Below are 13,027 nucleotides of genomic sequence, written 5' to 3' on the forward strand. Positions count from 1 at the left end.
GGGGGTGGGGACGGTGTTTGAGTATGCGCGATTGAGGCAATGAATGAGTATATGAATGAATGAGTGTGTGTGATAGCATGGATGTGTAAGTGCTGGAACCTAGGCATGATGGGACTGTGATTGCTGTTAGCAATCACACTCCTATCATGCCAAGTCAGCCAGTACATGCTGAAACCTAGCTAGCTGCCCCCCTTGTGTATTGATTCTGCCAGCAGTATGGGGTCTACACATCACTTACAGCCACCCTGTAGCCAGCATGTACTGGCTGACTTGGCATGATAGGAGTGTGATTGCTAACAGCAATCACAGTCCCATCATGCCTAGATTCCAGCATTTACTGGTTGGATGTGTAAGTGCTGGAACCTAGGCATGATGGGACTGTGATTGCTGTTAGCAATCACACTCCTATCATGCCAAGTCAGCCAGTACATGCTGAAACCTAGCTAGCGGCCCCCCTTGTGTATTGATGCTGCCAGCAATATGGGGTCTGCACATCACTTACAGATACCCTGTACCAGCATGTACTGGCTGCCTGGGTATGATAGGAATGTGATTGCTGTTAGCGATCACACTCCTATCATGCCAAGTCATATTGCTATTTTTTTTTGTCCAATTGTGGTGTGTTGCTTTTACTAAAATGTGAGTTTTTATTATTATTTTTAATGGTGGGGGGTTATTTTCGGTTTTGGCTAAGTGAACAGTGAATGTTTTGGTCCAAAATTTTCATTTTGGTGCATCTCTAGAATAAATAGAACTATTTCATTTTTAATTATCCTGAGTCCTGAATTTGTAGTCACAAAACTTTCTAGGCCCAGAAATCAGTGAGAGGAAAAGTAAAGGTTTTGTGTCATTTACTTTTTTTTAATCTGCATATTTTATCAAAGGCCATATTTTCTCACAGTGAAAAATAAGTGCGGCCCGCGCACATATACAATTCTGATTAAGTGGCCCACTGCAGAAAAAACTTGGACACCCCTGGGGTAGACAGTGAGAAGGGGGGGTTGGGAGAGGATAGCTAGTGAGAAGGGGGGTAGGGAGAGGGTAGCTAGTGAGAAGGGGGGGTAGGGAGAGGGTAGCTGGTGAGAAGGGGGGTAGGGAGAGTGTGGCTAGTGTGAAGGGGCGGTAGGGAGAGGGTAGCTAGTGAGAAGGGGGCGATAGGGAGAGGGTAGCCAGTGAGAAGGGAGGGTAGGGAGAGGGTAGCTAGTGAGAAGGGAGGGTAGGGAGAGGGTAGCTAGTGAGAAGGGGGGTAGGGAGAGGGTAGATAGTGTGAGAAGGGAGGGTAGGGAGAGGGTAGATAGTAAGAAAGTGTGAGAGGGGGGAGAGGGGTTAGATAGTGTGAGAGGGGGAGAGGGGGTAGATAGTTTGAGAGATGGGGAGAAAGTGGGGATCTGATGGGGGAAAATGCTGTCCCCCCAGATTTTTAGGGGTTCCTACGCCCATGTACTGGACCTTTGCTTGCATTTGAGTTTGCGCTACAGCTTATGAGGAATTCTGTGGAATGTGCAATGTATTTAGGTGCTTTCATGAAATGAGGCTTAAATCTAAAATGTTATAGTGTCCTCTAATGAACTAGTCTTTGTTCCTGAATGTCATTTTATTTATTCAGCCTGAGTGGCCCTAAAAGTTTTTTCATCTTCAACTTTAATGTCTAAAATACTCTTTGCTATATTTCACTGGCTTTAGTATTGTTAAATTAGCTTAATATGAGACTTTTTAAATGGCTTCTGTGTTCTCTGGCAGGAACTGTGAATATGTACACAACCTACATAGCTATATGTGTATGTACAGTCTACTAACACTAATGCAGAAAGTGTGGCTACAGCTTCCTACTTGGGCTGAGAGAAGAATTCCTGCGTAATCTTCACTGTTGGACCCTGAAAAATAGTGGAGCCATGATGTAGACAGCTAAAACAGAAAAAACAAATGTGAACAACACAATAATTAATTTAATTAAGAACACCAACAAATAATAATACAGGCAATACAATTTTTTTGTGCTAGGTTTGGCTATGATTTTGTATTCCGGATGTCACGGATCTTCACTAATTTGATCATTCCAATATAATTAATACATAGAACTTGAACATTAAAACACACATTAAAGGGCATTGCTACTAAAATAACCTTCCACACTTTAGAGAGAGTGTAGGCTACACCCTCTTTCATCAGGTTGCTAGCATTTCCCCCTGTGTACTAGACAAAAATGGATGAAGCAGCATGTTGCCATGAAAGCCTCGGGCTAATTTAGTCTTATTTACTTGCGCCGTCAAAGCAATATCTTTATTCAAAACACAGCGTCCTGTCACTTTCCAGGTGGCTCATCACCAGCAGAGTATTGGGGAAAAAATCCTTATTTAGTGTTCGTTGCTGTTATTATTTTGTTAGTGTTTAGACCTCATCAGCATGTACTTTGACGTTCATTACGTAAAACTAGTAAAATATATCAACTGCAATCATTTAAGCACATAAATCAATATGATAGCACAGCAGGCATAATCTATGTATTCACTGGAATTCTTTTCTGTAAAGTTTGCAAGATTCTTACCATTCCTATTTATGATTACAGTCTAGACATTTGTTTTCTAGAATGTACAGTGAAAGGTGGAAATCGACATGCAATGCTAGTACACCTTCAGCAGTCTTTACATGGCGTATTAAGAAAACAACTAATTAAATTGTTCTTAGTGGTCTTTGGTATTCAAGGTAACCAAGAATCAGTTAAAATTCTAATTATTTTCTGTTTCATCAGTGTGGCAAAAGATATAGACCACCAGGGACAGAGACCACCCAGCAGGTAACAAGAAAAAAAGATCATACAATAACACAAAAGATAAGAATAAAAAAAAAACACATAATAGGACCATCCGCTTTTTAGAGCAGGCCAAGAAAAATCAGAGACACACACAAGTCTGTGATGATGCTTTTCCCTTTGCTTCATTTTTTCCACTTTGAGAATGCACATTTTTTTTGGGACGTCTTTTCTTCCTGATAAAAAGAATGGACTCAGCGGCAGCCCGAGGGGCAGAGAGATGAATACGGAAATGCAGTATCAGCAGCCAGATTAGGCTGTCAGCCTCCAGAGCACTTCCCTGCAAGAGAATTGATAAGAGGGAAAAGGTGAATGAGAACACTTGTCACAGCAGATGGTGGACTTGATTTGAAGGATAAAGAAGGGGATGAGAAGATCCTGCTACTGATGTACCATACCGCCTGGAAGGCCTTGTCCTTGACCCACCTTACTATGCTTTATTTTACTTAAAACTTTTTTTTTCCCATATGGTTTAATATTGCTATTGTTTGGGGTATTTATCTTAAATATATTTTATTAACCCCTTAATGACAAAGCCTGTACATGTACGGGCTCAAAATGCATTGTTTTCAAAGGGTTTTGGGACCGCCCATTGTCCTTAAGGGGTTAAAAACTGAAATCCACATAACATCATATTACATTTGAATATGGTATGGATTTTCCAAAATGTTTTAATTGGGGTTTACATTATTATATGGGTATAGTAATTATTGCTTTATGGAATGCAACGCTTTATTCAGCATAATGGAAGTCAAAATACTATACCGTGAGTGGCTAGCCCTATTATGACTTTATCATACTGATAATTAACATTAGATTGTTTATATTGTGAATTACTACAATGTGTGTGTATGATTATAACACAAATATATATTTTGTGAAGTGAACTGTGAAAGGAAACAACCAGAGAATGTGCTGCATGGCCAAGTAGAACAAGGTTGTTCAGGGTCAACCAATAGGTTAGAATTGGGACAGAGGATGCAATTACAACTTTGCATTAAATTAGAGGACTGGTATCTAATTCCAAAATCTGCAGAACATCTACTGATCCCCATTTTTACACACCTTTTTCTCTTCATCATCATCATCATGTGAACTAATGTGTACTAATTAACATATTATCTTTGAGAACAGAATGGGTAAACCCAACTAGTCTAACATTATAAGTATGAGAATACACATTAGTTTATGGTGTTACCAGTGCTACATAAGGTGCCTCAATCAATGGCTAAATAGTGGTGGATGTCTTTTTATACCTCTTTTTATACCTTTATTGGCATTACCAATAACCTCCAAAACACTGAAAGATAAGCTACAGCCTTCTAACAGATTGTCCTGGTAAATATGCTCTGTAATCAGGTTAATGATAATAAAGTTCTGGACACTATTTTTACCTAACCAACATTATTACTAACTGTTTTCAAGTAGTTAATTTTTGTCTCAATATAAAACAAAGAAGTTACATACATAAATGCAATGCATGTGCTCTAAATTACACCAACATATATACATAATTGAAAAAAAAATTATGAACAAGTCCCTGTCACATGCTCATGAGGTGCTACATTTTTTCTTCAATAAATTGTATAAAAACATGTAGTTTGGAAGGTCAATGAAGCTTTAATACCTTTTTTTTAACAAACCACACTTACTAGACATTAGCACCAGCTAAAACCCTTGCAGAGCAGAGGATCTTGCAACACTGCTTGGAAATACTTGAAAGTAATAACCAGTGCGTCATACTTTAAAAAAAAGGCATATTATGTATTAATTACACTTAAATATCTTTTAACTATTTGTTTTACTGACAGTAAATGTTCTTTTTTACATATTAAATGACAAGTCAGGTTTAGCCCAAACTACCACTACTGAAATAAGTGACTAAAATGAAGGGTGTTTAAAAATGTATCGGTACCAGAACTGATAAAATGTATATTCTAAATAATATATATATAAAGATACATACAATAAACATTGTATAATAAGGTACATATAGAGCTAAATTCTCACATGTTCATATGGAAATAAACATTAAATAAATATTGTTAAATACCAGATAAATATAATGTGATGAAAAACACTTGAACATTATGCACATGCCTACTTATACAGTTAATTCTGATTTGTAGCCACAGCTCGTAACTTTGTATAATGTAATTTGTACTAGGAGAATTGGAAACAGGTCCAGCAGCTCAATTTATCTTTTCACTGCTATTGGCTTGTGGTTATTGATTATCATGATTAATCACGTCCAGTTTTTGTAGCTAACAATAAGCTTTGGGATTTCTTGACAAGTGCTTTCTGCTAGAGGTTGTATTCTTGCAGGGGATGCTAAATTTGTTATAGCCTCTGGACCTTTACTTTAAAAACAAACAATTCATTGCATTTTACAGCAATATCTAAGGGAAGCTTGTATCCTGCTCTGATGTGTCATTTAATACACAAATGTCATTTATCATGTAACTGAAAAATAGTGTATTTAATCAAACGTAATATTTTTATAGCAATTAAATGTGAAATGTTAGTACATAAAATGAAATAGCAATATATTAATGCAACACTGACCTTAACATAAATGATTATGAACAGTTGACTAAGGGTTATCACAATATATCAATATGGCCAATTTGTATAAAGTACATGTTTTACGCTGGCAGCTATCAACAAATTAGGATTTGTAATGAATAAACTGATAATATAAAAATAGCTGTATGCACCTAGGAGTTTAACCGCCAATGGCCTTATTCAGCTCTGATTGAAACCAGTGATCCATGTCAGACATCTACCAGCAAACACAAAGCATTGGTTTTCAGTACCATGGACAACTCTGCAACAATTCTATATTAGGGTAATATACAAATGAAATAATACTAGAGAGTATTCATGTAAATTGCGTGTTTCATGTTTGCTACTGATTGTATAAACTAGGTATGATGGATTGATGTTAGTTATATCCATGGTTAGCATAGACAATACATTGTGATCTAAACAAACAGTTATTTCTTATTACCTAAAATGCTTTTAATACATTGTCCAATGTAATCCATCTGGTCTCTAATCAGTATTTTATGCTTTAATGTTTTCTTTTATCAGTTTAGGTTTTTTTTACTGTGTGCCCCCCCGCCAATCACTCTTCTACCACCAAGTTTCACTTGTCACTTAAAGGTGCTGTTCTACTTGGGTAAAACAAATAATTGCATTCTATAGTATTATTAGGCGCATACACGTTAGTAGATAATAAAAATAATTTTAGTCTTTCCTCTGAAGGTGTAATCACATAAAACCACACAGAAACATGTAAGAAGCTATTTTTTCCCAACAGAATCATCTTTATAAATTCTATGCTTGGATTGCATGATATGCATTCTTGGTTGTGCTCTTAGAGTCTGCCTCATAACCATTTATACTATTATTATTTTTCATCAGACTAGAAAATGTCTGTTCCAAAGTGTGTGTATGTTTTGGAACCTTTCGGATTGTGGCCTCCTCTTACGGCTTTAGGACTGCACCGTTAGAAGTGTTTTCAGTGAAACAAGACCAGAATCAGAAATGAAAAATAGTACTTTAATTAAACACAATCTAAGAGCACTAATCTATATTACATTTATACAAAAATATGAGAAGTGAAAGAAGCTATTTTTGTTAGTTTCTATTTCAACAACAAGTCTTTCTGGAAAAATTATGAATGAATGAGTATCACCTTATATCATATACTATTTTGTATTCAGATGCATATAGAGATTCAGCAGAATCCACTTTATTAATTCTGTCCTTGCAAGAGATGCATTCAGCTAAATGTATCCTCTTTAAAGCCAAAGTAACTGCAAATACAAATGATGTGGTCAAAATGCAACAAGATAACAGTTAAATTGGAAAACACTGTGTTACATGAACCAAATAAAGGTTTATGAGTATAGGAACAGTCCCATCAGTTACCAATCGAGCAACCAAAAGAAGGTATCTCTATATGAGTATTGTTTTAAGCAGCAATTTAAATTACGGTGGTTATATCTATGGTGGCTTTTTTAAATCCCTTTTTTAGATTTAGATCTAGAACACACTGTAGCTATAGATCAATAGATTTAACTGTTCATTCCTTATATAAATCTGCATTAACCATTCATCACTTAGGCCACCAAATCATCTACAGCTCCAGTAACCTTTAGAGCAGCTTCTGTAAACCTCTATTATTTCTGAAAAATGTTAATGCTGCATTTTTAAGGAACATATTTAGAAATGTCTTGGGGTATATTGGATTGATAGAGATCTTTCATAGGCAAACTAGACCAGTAGAAGTAGTAAACACAGTCAAACTAGACCAGTAGTATGTCTGTTCCAGTAACTGCTTAATATATTTTCAAGCAATATGACTATGTTGCTGAGAGTAAAGTGGCTCCCAGCAGAAATGGTGGAAGTTATCACATTAATTTAAGATAATGTTTCTGTAATGGAATCCAAAGCTGAAAGAATTCACTGACAGGGAAAGAATCAAGGGCAATCCAAAACAGTCAAACAAGTCAGAAATCAAAATCCCACGAATTTCATATCCAAAGGACAAACACAGAGGCAAGGTCAGGCAGACCAGAGGTTGGGGCAGGCTGCCAGCAAAAATAGTCAAGTTCAAGCCAAGGGTCAGGATGCCAAAGAAATAGAGCAGAGAACAAAGAAACACAGGCTAGCTCCCAAGAGACACCAAACATCTCAGTGCAGATCTTCACTGACAATGTTAGACACGGCATCTTTTCCATGTACAGAACACATATTTTTATTGTGTATGACATAGAAATATAGAATTCGATGGAAGATAAGAAACATTCAACCCATCCAGTCTGCCCACTTCTCCCAACGTACAGACTTAGACCTTAATCAGTTCTTGGTCTTGTCTCAGGTTCAGGATAGTTTTCTGCCTATCCTGTGCATGTTAAGGTTGTAATCTCTGAATTTATTTTTCAACCTCTCTGTAAAGTAAAACTTCCTTACATTAAAACCTCTGACCCTCCTGTTTTAGATTATGGCCTCTTGTTCTAACATTTCTGCTCTAAAATAAACTTCCCTTCTTTGTTTAATCCATTTAAGTATTTCAAAGTTTGTATCACATCTCCCCTCTCCCTTCTTCCCTCCACAATAGTGTCACTACTGATACTAACACTTCTTGTATTTTCCTGGAATTTTCACTACATGTTTACAAAGAGTAACCCATCTGTATTGTTGGCATGCATTACAGAAAGATAAAAAATTCATACATTAGTATATTAGTATTGTTTAATGTGAAAAGGGGAAATAATTGGCTGTAATTGTGACCTATAAAAGCATATTTAAGACAGTTTTCACAGATGGCCTTATTCACTACTCGGCACCTGTCAGTCATTCACTAGAACAATTTCTCCGAGCCATTTTATGTGTTTTTGCTTCTTTCCGTATATCGAGGCATTTTAAGATCTGACATACAGGAAACCAAGTGCCCCTTAACAGATAAGGCTTCACTAAACAGGTGAGTGACTTTTGTCCTGACGTTGCATCTAACCTCATTGTTCGACACCCTTTACTTGCCTCCTTGCCTTTGTTCTTTCCAAATAAGGCGTTTTTAATAAACCGAAAGGTTCTTGGCTCTGGCCTGATGATAAAAAAGGAACCAGTGAGGTATGGAACAATGTGGCAAAAAAAGGAGACAGAGAAGCTCATCAGAAAATAACAAAGGTGCAAGTTAAAGATAAGGCAGCTGTCAGAGATTAATCCTGCCCGGCTGATTGTTTTCTTTAATACCAAAGCTCGCAATAGCAAGTGATAAGTTTGCTGAGTAATTTGGTTTTTCGTGTGAAAATAAAATTCAGGTAGACCTTATAATTGATTTCCTTTTCTTTCATTTTCTAAACATAAAAAGGGAAGCTGCTTTGACTAAATTTGAGCTTCTTTCTCATGATTCCCTTTTTTTTTAATAAAAGAAGATTCCAGAATTCGCAAGAAGGTAGAACAAAAGCATAAAGATAAGCATATTTGTACTTTTGTATTTGTATAGAACTCTTTATTATTTTTTTAATAATAATTACTTTATGTCATTTTCTTACCATGCATATTAATAAAAAAATAACATTCATATTTCCATTAACACATGCATAGATGAAATTAAAAATGAGATGACAACTATGCAGAATGAAACATATTACTGTTTTCATTTTTAGGTGCACTAAAAATAATTTGTAGTAAGAGATCCCCTCCAAGATACTCATCCACCAATTCATTCTCCATCTTATCTTTTACCTGAATATGATATGAAAATGTTTCTGTTTTTTGCAGATATTGTTCGCATGGAAGATTCTAACAGAATAATATGAAGAAACACATTGTGTCAGATCCTTCCTCAAAGCAGCTTTTATTGATGGAGAAATAATTTTGTTCCGTTGATGGGAATAAGTAAACATTCTAATTCATCTTAAAATGCACAACTGCTGCTAAAGATGACAGTTCATATTTTGTATGTTGTTGTTGGGACATGCGTTTCCCCGCAGGATAGCCCACAAAGTCGTGTTTTTCATTTTCAGGATTTTGTTTGTGATTTACATTACAATAGGCAGTAATTAATTTGCAAAATGCTTTATGCCTTTTTGAGAGTAATACAGAGGAAATTTTTTTAGCAAGGTTTACCAGTATTCATGCTACAAAAAAGGACACCAGGCCATCATCAGCTGGTCTGTGCTAATTAAATGATTTCTAGTGCACAAATATCATTTGGCTCACAAGACTTTCCCTTCCAAAGGGTCCTGCTGAGAAATGCTTTCTATCTTAAAAAAAATGTGTGCAGTTATCTCATATATGTTAGTATAACAAAAAACGTACTCTCTTTAAATGTTTTATTGATCTGCAATTCCTTAGACACCACATTTCTAGAAGAAAGTAACCCACTTTGCCAAATTGTGTTTCATAATGTAGTTCTTTCATCCCATTTATTAATTGTGTTGAGGTTTCTTGGTAAATTACATTATACTGTCTTCCTATAAATGAATGAGTACTGTTCAATATGTGTTAGGTGATGTCTGTCAATATTACAGGGCATCTGCAGTGAACTAGGAACTCCAATATGCAATATAATTAAGAAATTAATTACATTTTTTTTTTATTAAGACTTAGTTACAGTTAATCATGATATATTTGTTTTGTACGACGCTAAAAAAGTGTGTTCATTTTGTAAATTAAGTACTGTGGCCTTTTTTGGGGGGGAAGTGGGAGATTTTACTTTATTACAATTATTTGGTGGGTGGCTGATTCGGTGACGATTACATGGTTGGCTTTTACATTGCCCAAGGAAAGCCTTGTTGGTAATTATTTTCAAATGAAATTTGTTGGTGTAATGGTCAGATGTCCCAAAACTTTTGATGTCCGTATAGTGTATAGGTATATATTATATATATATATATATATATATATATATGACTCGTCGAGGCATGGACTCCACTAGACCTCTGAAGACCTCTGCTTCTAACACATTAACTTTGGAGGACCAAATGTTCACTTGCTCCCTAATATATTCCATCCACTGGCATAATAACAATATTATCTGTGCTATTTACTTCACCTGTTAGTGATCATAATGTCATCCTAGCACCATATAGCATTATCAACCTTTGCACAACTGCAAACTTGCCTAAAAACAAGTAGTTTAGTGAACATTTTATCGAGATGTCTATGTAGGCATATCCAATAGTTGTAGTTTATTTGCAGCCCTCAAGTCCTGGGGTTGCAGACCTCTACTGTACAGTGTACTCTGCTACTGGAGAAATCTATGTGGTTAAGAAATATAGGATTTATGTTATTCCTGGCACCTGAAACTATTCTTCTTTTAAATACTTAGCAACATAATTAATTTCTTAAACTGATGACTGTCTCAAGGTTCCAGTTGTTAAACTAATTACCTTCAGTGCACTTATCCTAGATCAAGCATGTCACATGCTGGCATACTTAAACTGGTGAAGATAGGTTAAAACGTTCTTAAAAATTGTAGTTGCCTTATACAAAAATGTGCAGTTGTTCTTATCACAGACAGATCCTTAAAAGTACAGAAGAGCTAACTGTATATTATTTACCGTAGAAGACAATTAATAAAGTCAATTCTGTATTTTCTCATGAGTGTACAATCTTAAATGATTTAGTTATAGCTGCTTCGACTAGAAGGCGAATGCTGTTTGTGGTAAGTAGCACTTTTAGTTTTCCACCCTCAAATTTAAAATTCCAAATCCCAGCATTTCAGTCTAAATACAAATTGAGAGTAATATTGTGCATATTAGCAGTATGGTAAGGCATTCATGTAGCAGATGACCAGCTGGCGCATCATCAGCACAAGGGTCTTTAACATACAAACATTTCATGTTAGTGCCTTTAGCAGCACATCCAAGTTTCTCCTGGGTGGCCTGTGTTTTTTTTTCTCCTGCATAATTCCTCATTCTTTAATGGAGTTTGATGGAGCTATGGGAGGTGCTGCTGCTTTTTTTAGTGTCATTGTTCATGAGTATGTTGCGATATGACAGGATGTAGACCTAAGTAGATTTCTTAGCACCGTAGGAAAGAGTTCCATCAGAATGAAATTTCAGTCATTCAGTGCAATGGACCTTATCCTGTTAGCACCTCTAGTCCCCGTGCACTCTTGCTCATGGAGGGATGCAATGAGATAAGTACTGTTGAATGCCAGTGTAACAGGTTGCCACAGCCATTAACATGCATAGATGAAAATATTTGCATCGACTCCTATTAGAGCTACAGCCAACCTGTTCAGTTCAACAGCAGGGCTAGTATCTGGCCAGTCTAGGCTGCCGTCACTTTCTCCAACTTCTTTATGCAGTTTATATAAATACTTTAATATGGAGAACAAAGCCGTCTCTGTGGACCACCCTCTCAATAAAGCAGAATTTCCTTACATTATATTTAAGCCTCTGACCCTCTAGTTTCAGACTATGACCTCTTCTTAGATCTTTCCTCCGTTAAAATAAGCTTGCCTCCTCTTTGTTAAATCCCTTTAAGTATTAATATTGCATCTCCCTTCTCTCTTCATCAGAAATAATTACTCTGTTGTGTTGTCACTGACAGAACTGCATCCCCAATGCTATATTCTGCCTTAGGAGGTTTAAGTCCCAAGTGCATCATTTAACATTTATCAACATTAAACTGCAGTTTTCACAATCTTGTCCATTCTTCTAATTTGCTTAAATCATTGAAAGATTGCAGACCTTTGTTTCATCTCCAAGAAGACATACCTAACCACTAAGACCTTCTGTAATATCACTAACAAAAATATTAAAAAGTGCGGGTCCCAATACTGATTCCTGAGGTACCCCAAGGCCTTCCTCTGAATATAGAGCATTAACTACAACCATCTGTCTGCGTCACTCAACCATCGCTTTATACATTCAACTATTTTGACATCCAACCCCAAAGACTGCTATTTATGCATACATTTTCTATTGGGTATAGTGTCAAACACATTACTGAAAATAAGACTATATCAACAGTTCCTTTCTGGTCTATTATCTTAGTTACCAGTCAAAAAAATAAGTTAGTTTGACAGGGTCTACCTGTAGTAAACATGATTATTGGGCCAATTATATTGCCAGGAAGATAACAAGTACAATGTTCTAAATAACCAGCAAGCAGATACAGTTTCCCATCATCACTTAGGTGAGAGGAAGAATATAATATTTAGAACTTATGAAATCTAGTAACATTGTACGTTTGAATTTTACTCTAGTGACTTAACTCTCTGTGTTTTCTTCCAATATATGAAGACTAGGCATTTCTACTTCAACCTTGACAGTCAACCCAGAAAAAATAATCTTTGTGAATTAATAGATCATTCAATGATAAATCGGTTAGCCCTACTTAATGACCTACATTTCCACGTGACTCTTCAAGTGTGCATCCAACTCGGAGATTTTTTCAGATAATAATCCCTTATGTATTTCATATAGCTCAAAATGGACAGAATGCAGTGCTATCCCATTCTTATAGAACTGCTGTTTATAACTACATGGCCTTGACTATTGAATTCTGAACTGTACAACCAAACACCAGTCTCTTAAATGCATGTTACACATCTTGGCACAGCGTATTTCTGTGATAAAACAGTCCATAAAATGACAATGTAAAAATGCACACACATCTGCTATGCTATGCTTGTTTAGAGATAATGAAACAGATTTCTATTACTGCTATACAGCACTCTGGGATCAATGC

Source organism: Sceloporus occidentalis, unplaced genomic scaffold, assembly GCF_023333645.1.
Source record: "Sceloporus occidentalis isolate IW3139 unplaced genomic scaffold, rSceOcc1.0.p SCAF_44, whole genome shotgun sequence".
NCBI classification, from domain to species: domain Eukaryota; kingdom Metazoa; phylum Chordata; class Lepidosauria; order Squamata; family Phrynosomatidae; genus Sceloporus; species Sceloporus occidentalis.